Here is a 17,472-nt window from a genome sequence, read left to right on the forward strand (position 1 = left end):
TAAGGCTTGCCTCAGAATTTCTAGATGTTTGGGTTTGGCAATACTGCAGTTGTACAAAAAGATTCTAAACAAATCACCCCACAGCAGCTTTACTCAGTGCCATCAGACAGCATCCAGTCCAATACCACTGGGTGATGGAACAAAATGATGTGTAACATGATCGAGATCCACCTTTCTACACCATGGTTAAAACAAACAGCTTTTCAAAATGCATGCTTTCTCCGTTTAAAGACTTTAAAATAATGAGATTGAATTTACAGCTTTGCCAGCGCTTTGGGTTACAAATTAATTTACTCCACAACTTCTCAAGCTTATGGCAACTGCTCCTGGATTTGTCATCAGAAATTTGGCTTCCTTTTGAGAAGGAAATACTCTGTGCGTCTCTAATGTTGCCAGTAACACAGGGCTGCCCAAGGACACAGCTCCCGCTGCCATCAGGTGACGTTCCCAAGATTTGACTAAGTCTCTTCAAAACTACTGACCTGCGTTCACACAAAGTCCCTGAGAAGCCATTTAGGTTCAGCGCAAGGCGGGCACTACTTTCTAGAAAGTTTGCCACAGAGAACCTACAAGACAGGAGAGGGCAGAGATCGGTAATGAAGATTATAAAATGGATGTACGCAAACACGCTGTATGTATTACACAAACTCTGCTCAGCCTGGTTATAGTGACATTATTTCAGTTACCCCTGGGAAGACGCTTCAAATATCAATGTTCTTTCCAACACAATTATGAACACTTGATAACCATCTGTGAACCCTTATTAATCTTTAATAGTAACTATTTAATTCCATGCCATCTGAGACAAGAGACCAAGGAAGGCTGAAGATGCTACAGGTAATAGGAGTCCCTTATATGTTAAGTTTAGTGGCTTTTTCCTCCCTATCCCTGATGGAGAGGAAGGAAAATAACTTTTGTGAATTAGCAGCAATGAAATACGGGCCAGAAAGGGGAAAGCAGAGGAAGAAAAGCAGCTACTCAAGATACTCCCCTTTTCACACAATTTGAACAGACTTTACTGTGTCCTCAAGGATGACACAGAGAATGAAACTGAAGCTCAAGGTCCCTGGAAAGCCGTCACGAAAAGACTCCGAGGACAGGCATCCTTCTGCAACAACACTTCCAAGCATTATTTCTTCGCACACCCTCGACTTCCAGACTTTCTGCAGGAACTCAGCCGTTCACTTTCAAAGACGCAGTCCTGTATTTTGTTGGGAGCCCCATTATAAGCCCCTAAATGAGAAACCGATGATGGTGTAAACTGGGAAAGAGCCAGTCTGCTTGCAGTCACTGAGAGGATCATCAAAGATGTCCCCTGGGCATGTAAAACCTTCGAGCCACAGAGCTGGGGGAAGGAGCTTTCCTAGCAGTCAGACATGGTGATTTTTCCTGGCCTCACCCCAAGACAAGCTTGAAATATTACACATAGGTATAATCATATGCACGTATCTTTATGTGCATGCGCATTATGCATGTTTGTCATTATTTTAATTTATAGAGTGAATAAATAGCACAACATACATATGTCTGATTCACCACGCATGTCATGCCGTAACAAGACTAATTACCTGGTTTCTGCCATTCATTCTTTTTCACGGGAGGGGAAAATACCTACAGTCCCACTAGCATTTATAGAAAACACTGACACGTACATTTTGTAAACATTAACAGCCAAACAAATTAAAGAAGCTGTTGTGTTCTAGAAGGCCTACGTTTGGCTATTTCATGGGAGTTGTAAATGATTGGAAATCCACTACAGAATTTAATGCTAGCCATATAAGAACAGAAATTCAATTTTATTTAAAATGCCATTTCTTCAACTGCTTAGCAGCTCTGAATGCCCTTCAAATGAAATCTGACACCATTATATTAATAAAAGTTCTGGCTGTATAGAGGCCATTAAGCAATCTCTCTTCAGATGAATGAATCCTTCTTCATTGTAAATTGAGAACCAAATGTACTGGAACAAATGTTTACAGGACGTTTCACAAAAGCCACAGCCCACATTCACACCCAGTCTGTAAAGTTCTCCGGTAGGTCAAGTGGATGAATTTCAAGTCGATGAACTTCAAGTCAGAGCGTGTACATTTGTACCTGATACAGTTGTATCAAGGAAACATCCAATGCCCTTTTCCACCTTCTCAAATCCATCTTGCTGGTCCCACAATTTGTGGTATTTCCGTATCTGCTTATCAGGAATTAAAACACTTCGGTGCTGTTCTCCTGACCAGGCTCCCCTGCGGTCCCACGTTCTCGAGCATCAAGTCCTACCTGCACACGCTCAGGAGTATATACTGCAATGCCTCGCAAGGCAGAAGTACATAATACTCCTAGAATACGTAAGTACAGGTGCTTTATATGATAAGTCAACTAATATTAAGCTTGATATCCGTAAACTCTAGAGTTACTGTTTGTTTATAATATTGTAAATATTAAATACAACTTCCACTAGGTAATAACTTTCCCTACGGGTTTGAAGGAGTCTCACATCCACAAACCTGATGTGCTTCCACACTTCTGTTTGCTCAAGAGAGAAAGAATCGTAAAAAGCAGATTTATGGAAAGAGCTCCTTAAAACTGGGGAAGAGACAGAATAGAAACTTGTAAAACACTGTGGGATTCCCACCAGAATGTTTGTTCCCCTTACTTAGGTTCTCTGGCATGTCCCACGTCCCAGTGGTAGACCACAGCGGTACGAGTAACAGAATTGTCACGGACTTTGATGTAATCTGGATGCTGATGACACGGCAATTAATAGCTCTCCTCTGGGAGAACACGAGGGTGCTGACAAATTACTTCCAGAGGTGCCTGATGGTCTGAAAGCCACGTGCCAGCATGGAAGCATGAAGCATTTTGAATGTCAGACTCCTCATATCAGATAGTTAATTGTCTCCTTGACAGATACTCATTTTGGACTGGCTATATATTTTTAAAATTAAATGCCAAGTGTGATCTTTAGGTTGTGCTCCCCCATGGGGACATCAGGCATTTCAGCTTCCCTTGCTGCTTCTCCCACAGATCACTTTTCCTTCTGACCTCAATTTAAGAGGTGAGAGCCGATGATAACTGATTTATTAGTTTATTTATTATTTATATGACACTGTTGTCATGCCTGGAGATTTCTCAGCCAATGTGAAAGCACAGCTCTGCCCTATACAACCAACGATTCAACAGGATTTAGGGCTCCACAGAAACTGGTGTTTCCTGAGATATAAACATTACCCAAAAAGCCAAGTTTAAGTAAGGCCTGTGCTGACACAAATCTTTACTGAAAACCAACAGGCTTCAAACAGCGTCTGATGATAACTGGTATTTACATCACTCAAATAATTTGCACAGAAGGCCAAAATAACACAGCCTTTACCAGGGCACTGAAGAAGGAACTGCAGGTCACTCTCTGCATCACTCGCAAATGCAATGTGCAGGGAACTGCACATCCACTCGGCTCATCCTCCTAGCAACCGTGTTTGGCTTCAGCAAGCGCCCTTCCCTTTGCCACTGCTAACAGATACTGCTCGAGACAGAGCAGAGCAGCAGAGACAGCAGAGAGCGATCAAAAGAGAACTGCGACGCAGTACTGCAAGTCCACGAGTCACAAACAGTGCTGCGGGGCACACACCACCACAAAAACGGACAAGATATTTTGAGACAAATGAGAATTGGGTTTACTTTAGGCTTCAGGACTTCACTACAGGTGAGCCACAGCTGCAGAAACCTCAAACTGATGCCGAGCGTATTAACCCTTCAGGGTATAGCGTATCAGCCTGGATGTATTCCAGTCTCTCCTGTCTCTCCGATGTAACCAGCAGAGAGTTTCCAGGATTCAATCCCACGACTCTCAATCAGAGCATGGAAAGCTAAGCCAAGGGTGATTTGACAGAGAGACACCTTGAAAACTCTGCTTTAGATGGTTTAAAAGTAACATGATCAAGATGAGGATCACAATGCTACAAAGGAAAAAAAATATGTAAAGAACTGTGGATGTCACCATACAATATATGACAGTGGAATAAGACGGCTCTTCACATCATACAGGTAGCCCCTTACCACCACAAGGGAAGATAGAAAAACTTGGAAACAGGAGCAGAAATTTGACCCAAAGCTTAAAAACGCTTGGGAAAGAAGTTGGAATGAAGTGGGAAACATTGACACATCTTCATTTCTGATCCCAAACTTGTGCCACACACACACCACAGGGGGGGAATAAATAAATAAATAAATAAGGGGGAGGGGGTGGGTGGGTGGGAAATGTCATGAGAGAGACTGGAAAAAACCTAAATGCACACACCCTCCCCCAACCCAATTTTCCAAGTAAACTCTGTGTCCATGAAATTAAAACTAATATGGTGGAAAGGAAGAAAATAATCATGCAATATGGAAAGCAGAGATAGCTCAAGAGCCCCAGGAAAAATGAAACAAGAGATGGGAATTGAAGGCTGCCAGTGCTGACCTGAAAGGATTTCATTCCCATGTTTTAAATCAGCTTTGTCAACACCTTACTGATTACGTTATGTCCATCTGTATTATATAAAACAAGGTTTCTGAAGTCTGTCTCAAGGATCACACAATGTGAAGATAGAAAAGACCTACAAGGTCAGCTTAAAGCATAGCTCATAAATAAACAAATGGTAAATGGATTGTATTTAATTCTTGACCACAAAATGAAAACCTGGCATAACTAAATGGTTTACTGTGATTGATTCTACAAAGTTGAAAGCTGTAATTGCTACTTTTGATGGAAGTTCATAGTCAGGGAGCCAAAATTCAATCGTTTGGGAAGCCACTGCACAAGAAAAATTAATAAGAGTAGGCTACAACAAGAGAATATTTTTTAAAAAGCATTTGAATGAAATATCATTCAAATATCAGTACACACAAACCAACGTAAATTTCTCCGGATTCCTCTATGCACTACTGTGCTAATAAGGATGTACTTATTACCTAGTTTTCAAAGTTTAGATCAGTGGTTCTCAGCTTGTGGTCCATGGATCTGTGAGGGTCTGAAAACTACAGGTATGTGTGAGCAGAAGTTGAAAAAAAAAAGTTTGTTGCTGCTATGCAGCTATTTAGCAAATAGGCACCTTTCAAGGAACGTCATGATTCATGGGCAAATCTGGACATGTGCCCAAATAAAGGAGGCTGGAAATCACCAAGCTATGGGAATAGCGCTCTTAACAGGATCATCACTATTACAAAGGCAGATTAATTCCACTTTACGGATTGTGATTGTTTTCAAAAATGAATCATGTAACTTACAGCTACAAAGACAGTTTTAAAATACTTTACAGTATCAGCTTTTCCAATTTCCTAATTCCAAATCCAGTCTGGTAAAACCATACCTGTGTTGGGAAGCACATTAGAGACCACCAATTTATTATGACACAAAGGAATTGTGTGATCCCCATTACTAATTGTGATTCAACTCTAGAAGGCAATTTCCAAGATCACAAAAAACCAGTTAGCGCCTATTTTTAGTTCTGGGGTTCCTATTCCTACAAAATATTTTTTGAAGATAAAAATCACTTTCCCACTTGATGTGCATCACCACCTGTTAAATTAGATTCTCAGCTGTTTCTCAGGAGAGAAATCTTTTCCTCTGAGAAAGAGAAAAACCTCTCCTTTTTTTTTCTGGATTAACCTTTCATTTAAGAATATATGACATTAAAAATATTTTTAAAATGAAAGATAGCAAGTTTTAAATAAAGATCTTTTTAAAATCAGCAGTATCACTTGATTAATTTTTTAAAATGTCAGAATGGACATGTTCGTCCTCCCACTGTTAATATACATCTATAGAGGGAAGCAGAAAAGGCCCATAGTACTGCAGAGATTAATTAACATATTGATTTCTTGCCTCATTCCAACTCTCTGGACATGCTTTAATACAAGCTCCAGTACTGTCAGACAGTTAAGCTATCTTTGCTCACGGGTATAACTGAGCTTTCAGACTTCAAAATAGACATCTTGTTTATTAATTTGCAAGAATATTTAAGCCATGTTTTCTGGGCTGCCAGACCACCTGGAATTTAAAACCTGTGGGCAAATGGGCAAGTCTGGGTGACAGTTGTCATTTTAGCAAAAAGATATCGTCAGGTACAACAGGCAGCCTTTCTAGTCTTGCTTATAGTCTTTCTTTTTTTTTTTTTCCACCAACTGACTTCTCAGTATCCCTGACACAGCACATGCTGTGCATCACACACATCTTCTAACCCTCAGCTGCAAAAGCAAAAACCCCCAGGCTCGTGGGCAAATATTCTAGTGCTTGAGGGCACTGCCTGGTTCTCACCAAGACCTCAGCTGTAGTTGGGCTGGCTGTCACCGGCTGTCACGGTGACCTACTCTCTTCAGCCAGCCATGGTAGTTCTACCACCAGGACCTTGGCACCACTGGTCAGGTTGCAGGTACCTTCAAGACGTCAAATGGCTCACCACTCCAGAGATGCTCTTCACATCCATTAAGGGGTAAGGAGGGATGCTGGGTGTCCTGGTTCTGGCTGGGATAGAGTTAATTTTCTTCCTAGTAGCTGGGACACTGGGATAGGAGAAGCCAACAGCATACTATAAAGCCAAAAACTGTTATTGTTTCCTTTCCTCAAAACACAGTTCTGTAGGTATGCTGCAAGGTCAACCCCAAACAAACCACCTTTGGTAAATCTTCTCTAAATCTGAAAGCAACAAATGGCAATTGGGGGTGAACAGACCCACCTTCTTTTTATTCTGCTCTTCTGCCATAGTTTAGTAGCTCCGTTTATTGCTTCTTGTCTCACCCGGCTGTGTTTTATGTCTCAACTCAGTAATACCGATCTCAAAGTACATAAGTAAATAAATAAAGAGATATGTACTTCATGCTCTGGAAGGGACTGGAACATGTACCTAAAAGCTTTGTTGAACTGCGCTGTAATAATTTGCATTCGGGTTTTACATAACTGGAATTTCTTTAAACACTTTATGAAAAGAGTAAGTTCTTGGAATATTCAGCTTTTACAAGCTCTGAGACATGTTCTTAGTTATTAAAGAGGTTTATAAAAATAATCACTGAATCCTCATGCTTTTGCATACATATATTACTGAACAAACCTGCTCTTTTATTTGGCAACACATAAAAGATGTTGTTTTAGTAGGTGCTTGGCATTTTCTTTCAGAAGAACACAGTGGCAGTCAATAAAATAAAATCCTCAGGAACAGGTTTTTCTTATCACTTTTGCCCAGTATTAGAAAAAGAATTAAGAAATCACTGAACAATCAGAATCACTGAGCCTTGACTTGGATTTCTCCTGTTTGATTCAGGAATAAATATAAAAGTATTAAAGAAAATTTCCTCTAGGGAAAAAGGGTACTAACCTTTCATTTACAGTTAATAGATCACTAAAAGCAGCTCTAAAGTTTCAACACGGAAGGGAGACGGGAAAGGATGGCAGGATGGCTGCTCCTGCCCTTCCTGCTCCCCAGAGAAGTCTTTGTGTTTCTCCTCCTCCCGCTGGCCATGGTCTGAATGGTCTACGCTCCAACCCTGGCACGATGGGGCTCAGATGCCACCACTCCTTATCCAGAGGACAGCAAGACAGGAACCATCTCACCACGCTCTTGGTCAAAACCTGTTCCCTGCACTTCTTTGGCAATCTCCCGTATTTTGTCTGTCTTGTTTGTTAAGATTATGCTTTCTTCTGGGCCAGCCCTTCATCTCATGTCTTCCCCGCTGCCCAGCAAAAGCAGTTCCGATCTTAACTGGAGGCTTCAAATATTACCATAACAGAAAGCAGTAATAAACCCCATCTGTTTGCAGCTAATCCAAATGCAGCAAAGATCAAAGCACACTCCAAAATTGTAATGACCTAAACCTAGATCTAAGGACACTCATCTGGGCTGATCTCCTGTTTGTTTGCAGTTCAGTGCCAATGTGAAGCCATGGTAAATCTAATCTTTTCTCATAGAAGCACATTCTGGAAAAATGATGCTTTCAGCACATGGAATGATCAAGTGCAATCAACTAATCAGTTACAATTAGCTTTGCATGCTATTAAGTGACAACTGTTCATAACATGAAACAACATGTAAAACTTGTCCAGTCAGCTAGCTTCTTAGTAGGGAAATTCTTCCCCTAAATAAAACATTTCTATGGAGCTGCTCACCTACCTAGAGCTACTCGTTCTGTCTACCCAGGACACTGCAAAAATGATGCTCTATGTACTGTTCGCACTGCATGGTGATGGGGCACCCTGTGGAAGAAGCCAGGGGAAAAAAAAAAAAACACATCCAAAGTGGAGTTGCTAGTGAATACTCACAAGGAAAAGAATGGAAATTAAGTGTGGGATGACAGAACCTGATTAGCTGAACAAATAATAGAAGATAAGTATAAGCAAATAAATAAAGAGTAGCTCCAGCTGTCACTGTTCTGCCTTAAATTACTAGTCTTAAATGACTAGTAGCTCTAGCACCATAGCACTACAGCATTCCTCCTATCTGTGCTACTATCACTCAATTGCAATTATATCAACAGCAAATACGTGGTTACTCAGTCCTTTCTATGTCTAGAAATCACTACTAACATGTTTCACTATTATTATTCCTACTGGATTGCTCTTGACCAGCTAAATGGAATTAAATGGAGGCCTATGACTACAGGAAGGCATCAGGGACAGATTGAACCAGATGGGGGTCATATGGGCATAATATGTGCAAAGCCACACTGTAATTATTTCTCGACAGCAGAGAGATGTGTATCACAAACAAACAGGTCATCCCGAGGCTAACACAATACTGGAAAAGCAAAGCACTAGCCAGGATAAATCTGCCCAGGCCACCCATCTGCTACTCATGTTTCTGATGCACGAGAGAAGGAAATGGAAGTGGCAGCAGTGCAATAAGTAAGACACAGGGGTGACAAGTGGAAGCGGTACCTGAAAGCTGTACACAGACCAGAAGACGAAGGTGCTACAGGGGTCAAAATGTCTCGCAGCGGTTGAGAGTACATTTCCATTCTTACCTTGTGCAGAACCAGCACCAGCACTATAAACAGACCCATGCAGTCTTTAACAAACAAAAAAAACATGTACTCTGCCCTTTTGGAATAATCTGCAACTGCTAAATATCTTTTTCAGCGAATAATAAAAAACCCCAATATAGGGAGAAAAAAAATATTGATCTCCCTTGCCTCGAGTTCTCAAGGATACAGCTGCAACCACTACTGTCCCATCATTTTTACCTTCAACACCCATTCATTTTTGGTATAAAAGCATTTGAGCTGGCACGCATGTCTGCTGTGAATGGAAACCCTGCTGCCAGGTTTCCTGCTGCCACAGAGATGAATAGAAAAAGAACAATTAGCCAAGGCTTCAGTCTAATTTAGACTTATTTTTCTTTTTGGATGAGAGACTGAGAGATGGCACATCATAAAACAAAGACATTAACTCTAAAAGCTACTCAGAGGAGCACAATACTGAAATGCCACGTGTAACCTTTATTATAAGACTTCCGATAATAAGCGCTATTGTCTAGTGACCCCAATTATGCTAAATGCTGTACTTGAGTATGCCAGAGGACTACCAAATGTCAAGGCAAGGACTATCTACATTAAACCAGACAAGAGGTGAGCAAAGAGAGTATTTCCATCCATTTTCCAAAAACCCATGGTAACTGACAGCTCAAGGAACTTGTCCAGTATTGCAGGGGAAGACTGAGCCTAAAAAATAGGAAATAACATCAGTTTTACGGTTTCCAACCACCGAGACCATTCACCATAGCACAGCTTTCACCCTAAGGCACATAAAGGCCAAACACCTTATCAGGACCTGGGGGGAAAAAAACCCAGGATAAGGGAGAACAGCAGCCTCCTGTGCAGACTAGACCACGCACACTGCCCTCACCCAATCCCCACCACAAAATGCTGTAGCCTGGCGAAAAGAACAAGTTACTGACAGATCATTAGGGCGCTCTCTCAGAGGATGCAGTTGCGCAGGCTCAGGACAGCGTTTGAAGTCTCCTGTTTCCCAATCTGTGGCTCTGACCACTAAGGTTTTATGCAATACCTCCTCCTCTCCTTCCCCGTCACCTTCTGAACTTCTTTCAAAAGAGAGAGAGGGAGTGAGAGCAATAAGCTAAGTACAGACTTACTAGGAGCACCAAACATAGACGTACTGGGCTGCAGGGATCAGTATTATGGAAGTGCTTAGGCAGCACAGCTTCAAGACAGCACTTTTATCCAGCGACGAGGTTTCCGGAACATTCTAAGCAGCCATGCAAGGGCTCTGCTATTTCCGAAAGGGGTGGCTCCCCATCTCGCCCCAGCCATCTGATGACATATCTTCCCCGTGCCAGCCCATGTCTACAGATATTGGCCTGGAGGAAAAATAAATAAATTTTAAGAAGGACTAGCTTTCCGCTGGATCAGCAGCGAAGCACACGGCTACGAGAGCTCCTGCGGGCCTTATGAAAGCGAGAGGGGCAGGAATGCCTTGTTCAGCCACAGCATCATTTCAGTTCACCTGCACCTGCGTGTAGCTTCACAAAGCAGGGATGAGCAAGATCCTAACACACCCCCCAGAGACCTTCTCTTGCCTTTGGCCACCTCCCGTCCTGTAGAGCCCCATGTGGGCTTTTGCAGGCCCCATCCTGATGCCTACGTGTGTCTCTTCACAGCGAGTGAAGAGAAATGGACATTTACCTTTGCAAATGCTGGAGCTGAGGACCTGAGGTTGTAAGGATGCTGCAATGCTTCATCATGCAACATCACTCAAATCCTTTGGGAATGCCAAAGCTCAGGAAAAGGAATAGTTTTGTTGGTTATTATTTCTAATTAATTGGGAGGGAAGCATATGAAACAAACACTTGGGGGGGGGCAGGGAAGGTCAAGCTTATGTTTATGTTTTTTCATTTGAAAAGCAAACTATGAGCAACAAAGTATAAGGATTAAAGAAAATAACCTGTGACTGAGACCAAGGACATTTTAAAACTGAAAAAAATGCCAGCCAGGAATAGTCACCCTTTTAAAACACAACATATTAATTGCACTGCTTCACAATTCTGTGGGTTTAAGTAATTTGATTTTACATCAGGCAGGCCAAGAAAGTCCCTGAAACACCAACCTAATTTTAAAAGCAGAAGGAGGGGGGTACAAAGAAAGAGGGAAAAAAAGTGAACTACATATTCACAGAAAAGCCAAGATCAAAAAGATTTTCAAAGAACAACAAAAAGAGGACTCCCTCTAATGCATTGTAGAGGATGAGAAATAGGAAACATGTTTAATTGCCTAAGCAGAGGCCAGCAGTGGAATATATGAAAAAGGGAAAAGGAAACAAGGTTTTCTGTCCCCTCAGTTACAAGATAATACACCTGCATTTGCCGGCTGCCTCTGTGTAAGGAAAATGAGTAATTTTCAAATGTTAACATTAGCACAGGAATAACAGCTTACTGAGCACAGGACAAATTCTGCCATTCATACATGCCTCACTCACCCTGATCACAGAGAGATACCATGGGACCATCTGACAGGGTTCCGCTCTGCAGAAGTGCTTGAAATAAGTGTGGTTATATTAAATGTAGGAGGAAAGAAGAGAGGTACGTGACAAACAGATTTAAGACTCCAGGAAGCAAGCCGCACAAAAGACTGTTGAGTTGTGCAATGACTCAGCAGGAAAAAAAAAAAAGAAAAAGAAAAAAAAAAAAAAAAGAAGAAAAAATACAGCAGCAGATAGGAAAGTCTTTTCTGTAAGAAATGAGCTACTTTAAAAAAATAAGTAAAATAAAGAGAAACAAGAAGAGTTCCCAGCCTGGAATTTTGCCTAGCCCCATAAGCTCTGTGCACAAAGTTGTTTCTGCTCATCAGCCATTCTTTACTGGACTTTGCAGCACACCTGAGCAAGCAGAGAAGCAGGAAACTGAGCTGGCTTTAACCCCTGCTTCACCGCGACCTCTGCCTAGGTAGGCTGGTAACCGGCTTTTCTCGGTGAGCCACATGACAGGAAGATAAAGCCAGGACAGAAGTCAGACAAGCACATGGCAGAAAGAAAATGCTAGCCTGGGGAATCCAGCACGAACTCAGAGAGGAGGAGGAGTGTGGCAAAGCAGGAGAGCCACCCCTTCTGCTCCTGGCCTGTCGAGCCAAGGAACGCGGTCAGGACGTAGAGATGACATGATATTTCTGCACCTCCGTTCTTGTTCTGAGAAACTAGCATGAAATCTAAGCTCCCATTTTACTTGCATAACTTCACAGGACAGCTCTCCCGTGTCTGTTGAGGCTCAACAGCTCTCCCTGAAATGGTAAGATTAAATGTAATCTGTTAAACATAGATAACGTAGTCCAACCAGATGGATGAGGCAAGTCAAGCTGTGCACATTTCACTGCTCAGTTTGAACACATTCTCACACTCATTCTCTCCTTTGCAAACCTTTATGCAAATAGCTTTTCAAGAACATTTAATCCTCTACCCTCCTAAATTACTGCTGAAGCATTACTGTCCCTCCAGTCTGGAACCTAGCTGCAGGAGAAACGCCAAGGCATTCAGGTAGCTGTCTGGCTTGAACCACGTGGTGAAGTTCAGTGACATTTAAGCAGATGCTTACGTGCGTTACAAGGCTGGGGGGAAAAAAAAAAAATGTCTCAGGTAACCATAATTCCTTTCCATCATTCTTCACTGGCAAATCCAATCACTTGAAAAATACCATGCCTTATCGCTTCCTCTCCTCTGCCTTCAAAATCGCTCCTGGCGTGGTTCCACCAGTATAAATTCTACACGGTATCTCCGCGACCATTTTGCTTATGCATCAGAGTAATAAAAGATGAGAGGATGCCAACACCTTCTCTGTGCAAACAGAATATATCTGTACAACTATGCTGGCTAAAGCAGGGAACTACGAAGTCGGAGGGGAGAAAAGGTCAGAAAAATCTCACTAGGGCAGCAGAGCAGGTCACAGTGCTTCGAGTGATTTTCTAAAATGCTTTCCTTTGCCATCGCACCACTCTTCACGGCTAACAGAAGACACGATCCAGTTCCACTATTGAGAAAATTAAACCCTGCAAAGCAAGGAAGGCTGGGGCTTTTCGGCTAGCACGTGAAAACACGTGGATTTGTTTATATATGCGGGTTTGTATAGCTGGATGGCTGGCTGGCAATAAGGGGTCAAGATGGACCTTGGACTGTCGTGTCAAAATAAGTTGCAGTTAAACCCAGGAAGTCATAGTGAGGAGAATCCCAACATCTGCAGCATCACCCTGACACCTGCATCAACATTCACCACTCACCAGCGCCTTGGGCTGAATTCCTGTAATTCAAGGGGTTAGGAGGGAAAGTTAATAAACAAGGACAATCCTACTGAAAATTACAGCCAGCCACTAAATCCAGCTTTCAATCTTGTTTCAAAAGACCAACAGGAACAAAATAAAATTTTACCCTGAAGTAGTTTTTATACTTGAGCTGCACTCTTTGCAATTAAGTCAAAATATGCCTGTAAAATAGCTATTTTTGCTGTATGGGTAAAAATGGTGTAAATAATGCACAAGATAACTCCACACTGGCTGAGTCAGTGAAGCCTGATATAAAACCCAAGAGTCCTGGCTGCCTTCTCTCCTTCATAATAGCCTTCTCTTCACAAAACACAGCCGTGGACAACACACTTTTTTAACTCCATCCTGACAACCTGTTTGCACACACGCACAGAAGAACAATATTTCTCCTTACCAGGCTCTCTCCACACAACCACGTCCACTGGGGGGATGATGTTAGAGGGCAGAGATAACTGGTAGACATCTGCCTCGCAGGTAACACAGCATACAGTGCGTTAATTGGGTTTGTTTTTTTTTTTTCAGTATGACTAAGGTAACATTTCATTCCAGTTCATATTGCATCACATCAGAAGCTGGAATATTTCACTGCAACCTGTAATTGTCCTGACTCATGCTGTCAGTACTAAAATGCCCTCTTGGGAAAATAAATAAATAGAGAAATAAAGCCTTAATGATTTGGTGAAGTACCTACCGGTGAAAGCACACTGTCCGATTAGTTTTAAGACATTAAAAAGGGTTGCAGGTGCAATATGCTAACCTAAAGGGACGGGTGATGAACAGATTTATAGCTTTTTTCAGTTTGACAGAAAAAAAAAGAAAGCGTGGCTCTGCTTTTGAAAGCATCTCAAGCACCCAAAGGGTAGTCTGGAAAATGAAAGCATTTCCATTACGTTGGCACTTGTGCAGAAGGGCAGGATAATGAAGTGACCGGGCTATTAGCCTTCCTAAAGAAATGAGATATTGTCGAAACCAGTGCACATTAATTTCTGTGCCCAGGAAAATGGCAGTAAACAGTACTCTTCAAGCTTCCTCCCCCTTCTCAGTAATCATGACTTTAGAACTGACACCTGCAAAAGACTTTTTAGTGCATAAGGAATCACTCGGCAAAAGAGAAGGCTGTGTGAGAATAGGTTAAAAAACTCAAAAAGGTAAGAATATGGAGAACAAAGGAATAAAATTCTAAGATCTAATACGACTTCCAGGGAACAGACCAGCCTGTCAGCACTTCCAAAAGGCTCCAGTTGAGGATCGGTCATATGGAGCAGCCCAACTGCTAACAAATGTCCCAGCGAGCTAGTCCCCCGCTCCTCACATCTCCTCCTCACCACTACAACGCTCAGAAAAGAAAGTTCATCTTGTCATCAGGCCAGGGAAAAAAACCCCAGTGCAACAGGAACGAGACCGGAGCCATCACTAAATCTCCTCGCCAAAGCAGAAAAACACACCTGGAGGGAGAGAGGGAAAGATGAAGGGTCTGAAATAGAAAAAAACGGAGGAAACAGCACTGAAGTACCAGCCTGACGGAAAAGCTGAGGCCCCGTAGGAGCACGGTTTCAGGGCCTGCTTACCAAGCGGGTATCGAGGCTTCAGAAACCCGAAGTACTGAACACAACATCAGGGACTGCCTTACCCCAGCCGAGCCGTGCGTGCGAGCTGGGGCCGTGGCTCGCTGGGGGCGACATGCATCAGCCCAGCCTGCGCTGGTGGCCCAGCCTGCACCCGGCACCTCCTAAGGCCAAAGACCTGGCCCACCCCCAGGCCCAAGCGACCCCCACTTCTGTGCCACATTTTCATGGCATCTTTGGCAACGAGCGGGCATGACCTGAACTGCAAGGAAACCGGAATTCGGCCTCAGAGCCGCGTTTTTAAGCAGAACGTGGGTTTCCTGTCACCATTTTTTGTGCTTTAGAAATCTTTCTGTCTGATACAGGAGAGGGATCGGAAGGTTCATTTCCGAGCCAGGCTCCTCTCCCTCCTCTCAGGCAGGAGGAGGCTGGTGGCTTCCCGAAGGGTTAGGACATGGCTATCTGCATCTCCCCCAGCTCTGGTGTCATGCCCAGCCCGACGCTCCCAGGCAGGTCACAGCGTGCGACACTATTCCATGTGACAGCCCAAGCCGGGCTCCTTCCCTCCTCTTCTTCCTTCTCAGAGACAAGTGAGTTCACTGAAATGCTTTTTGTAAACTTTGTTCAGAATTTATTTTTTTTAACATTCTTCCCTTGTTTGAGAAAACATTAGCGATAGCTACACAGCTTGTTCTTTATGTCAAACAGAATGTAAAAGAAGAATCACTGCTCTGTTCTTATGCTGAAATACATCAAATTAATCAGGTGATTAGCCAAAGCTTTTTACATTTAATATAAGACTCAGAGACACTTTTTGCAAGAAAACTCCTGGCACTCGTGTCCTAAGATCCTCATAGTTAACTGCAGAAGTCTGTCAAGCAAAATGTAAACTATCTCTAAACTATATTCGTCACTTCTTCCAGTTTGCTATGCTTTATTTTTCACGTAATAAATGAACAGGCAATATCATATCATCCAGACCTGATGCCTCCCATTACATTTTGGAAAACCTATGGGAGGGAACACCCTTTCTGTTCTTGGATGGAGATTGCTATCATCTTGTATTCCCATTAAATAATTAAAGCTTTCAACACACTCTCGTTTTATTCTAAACACAGCAGTAATTAAATATGTTTTCTAAAAATGACACAACTCTGTTTTCCCAGCACGTGCAAGCAGATCTAATGCACTGTCAGAACAGAGGAAGATTTCCCACCGCACACACAACGTGTTTGTGCGTGAAACTTCCTGCTGGAAACTTCCTGCGTGAAACCGTGACAAAACTTCCCACTTTATCGGTTGCCGTAAACAGCTCGCACCCATCGTTTACACACAAAGCAACACCATCAGAAATGGTGACAGAAAACGTTGAACCAACCCCACCCTGAGATTTTCTGTCTTACCTTCCATCAGCATGCTGCCCCACACTCGCTATTGCATAAACAGCTGGTCAGGTTCGATTCATTTCTTTTAGCACACTCAAGATGCCTGCACAGGTAGTAAAAATCATTTTTTAAGTTCTGAGGTTCATGATAGTGGAAAGGTATCCCTTAACGTGCATGTTTTTCCTTCCTGTTCTGTTCATACATAGCATCCGAAAATGTCAAACATTAATGGGTACTGTTTCTCTGACTTAACCAAATTAAGGGTGCTTTAAGACAGCTGGGAAAGGGGGAATGTTTGTGCCAGGTTTGGGAAAGGATGTCTGAGAGACAAGCGAGCAGATAACTTATTTATGGAACCAGCAAAAGCAAGTGTATTTTACCTAGACAAGAGGTTACATCCGTACATATTCTAATGCGTTGTACATTAAACTCATCGGCTCCTGGCTTCCCTTGAATTCCTAATACCTGTTTTTCCAAAGATAGTTATATCACAATCTTTACGAAATACACACGCAAAGATAAAGTCATTATTGAGTGGGCACACAACAAGTAATCAGAATTACCTGCAGTTTCTGTTACAGTATGTCCCCTCTTCAAACAGGGCTGAAGATGATGAAAGTTATTTCCAAAACCAGTATTTCTTGTTTGCTACCTGTGCTGCACGCACTCCCTACTGATCAGCATTTCCATAACCTGATGGGTGATAATAAAACACCTTCAAAACCCCCAGAGAAGACAGTTCTCAGAGCACTCCACTGCCAGGAATCTCCACGCTCTGGCTGGAGCTCCCCACACGCGACTCGGTAGCCAAAGGAATGGGAAGGCCAGCCGAGAGCTCATTAACGTTAACTCGCAGTTCTGCGGCTCGCTGATGTGGCGCCCAGCAGTCACTCGCCCACTGCCTGGGACTTTTCGATGCTTTGAACCTGCCAGTAGCTTCTTCCCTCTCCAAGGCTTGGCACTCTCCGTCCCCTAGCGCAGCGAGCCACGTGAGCAGCTCAGGATTACTGCAAACTCTCGCCTTTCATTAACGTGACAGGGTCTAAATAAATCTGTTCTCCAGAAAGTCACATCTGGTGCATTAACCTGGGCCCCCCTGACTACACTGCAGCTCTGAGTCAGTATTATTTAGTAACTAGCCTGTTTGCTTCAAGTTTTGGGGCTCATTTTAGAAAAACATGTACTGGAACTGTGTCTCCTGCAGTTTTACTGCATACTACTGTCTCTCGTTCAGGTCTCGGTGC

The 17,472-nt window shown here is 42.8% G+C and overlaps 1 protein-coding gene across 5 annotated transcripts in view; it reads right to left on the minus strand.

Annotated features, from left to right (window-relative positions):
- Window positions 1–17,472, minus strand: part of ARHGAP32 (Rho GTPase activating protein 32) — a 257,980-nt gene that overhangs the window by 157,782 nt on the left and 82,726 nt on the right. The window contains exons 1-2 of one of the 5 annotated variants that reach the window (XM_040616045.1): window positions 11,450–11,583; window positions 10,110–10,334 (exon numbers count right to left, since the gene is read on the minus strand). The exons of 3 other annotated variants lie outside the window; for them this stretch is intronic. The gene's annotated coding sequence lies outside the window, so the exon portion shown is untranslated. Of the gene's footprint in view, window positions 1–10,109; window positions 10,364–11,449; window positions 11,584–17,472 lie in introns of those variants that run through there. One more of the 5 variants, XM_040616046.1, reaches the window with a different exon arrangement.

Source organism: Falco naumanni, chromosome 16 (genome assembly GCF_017639655.2).
Source record: "Falco naumanni isolate bFalNau1 chromosome 16, bFalNau1.pat, whole genome shotgun sequence".
Lineage (NCBI taxonomy): Eukaryota > Metazoa > Chordata > Aves > Falconiformes > Falconidae > Falco > Falco naumanni.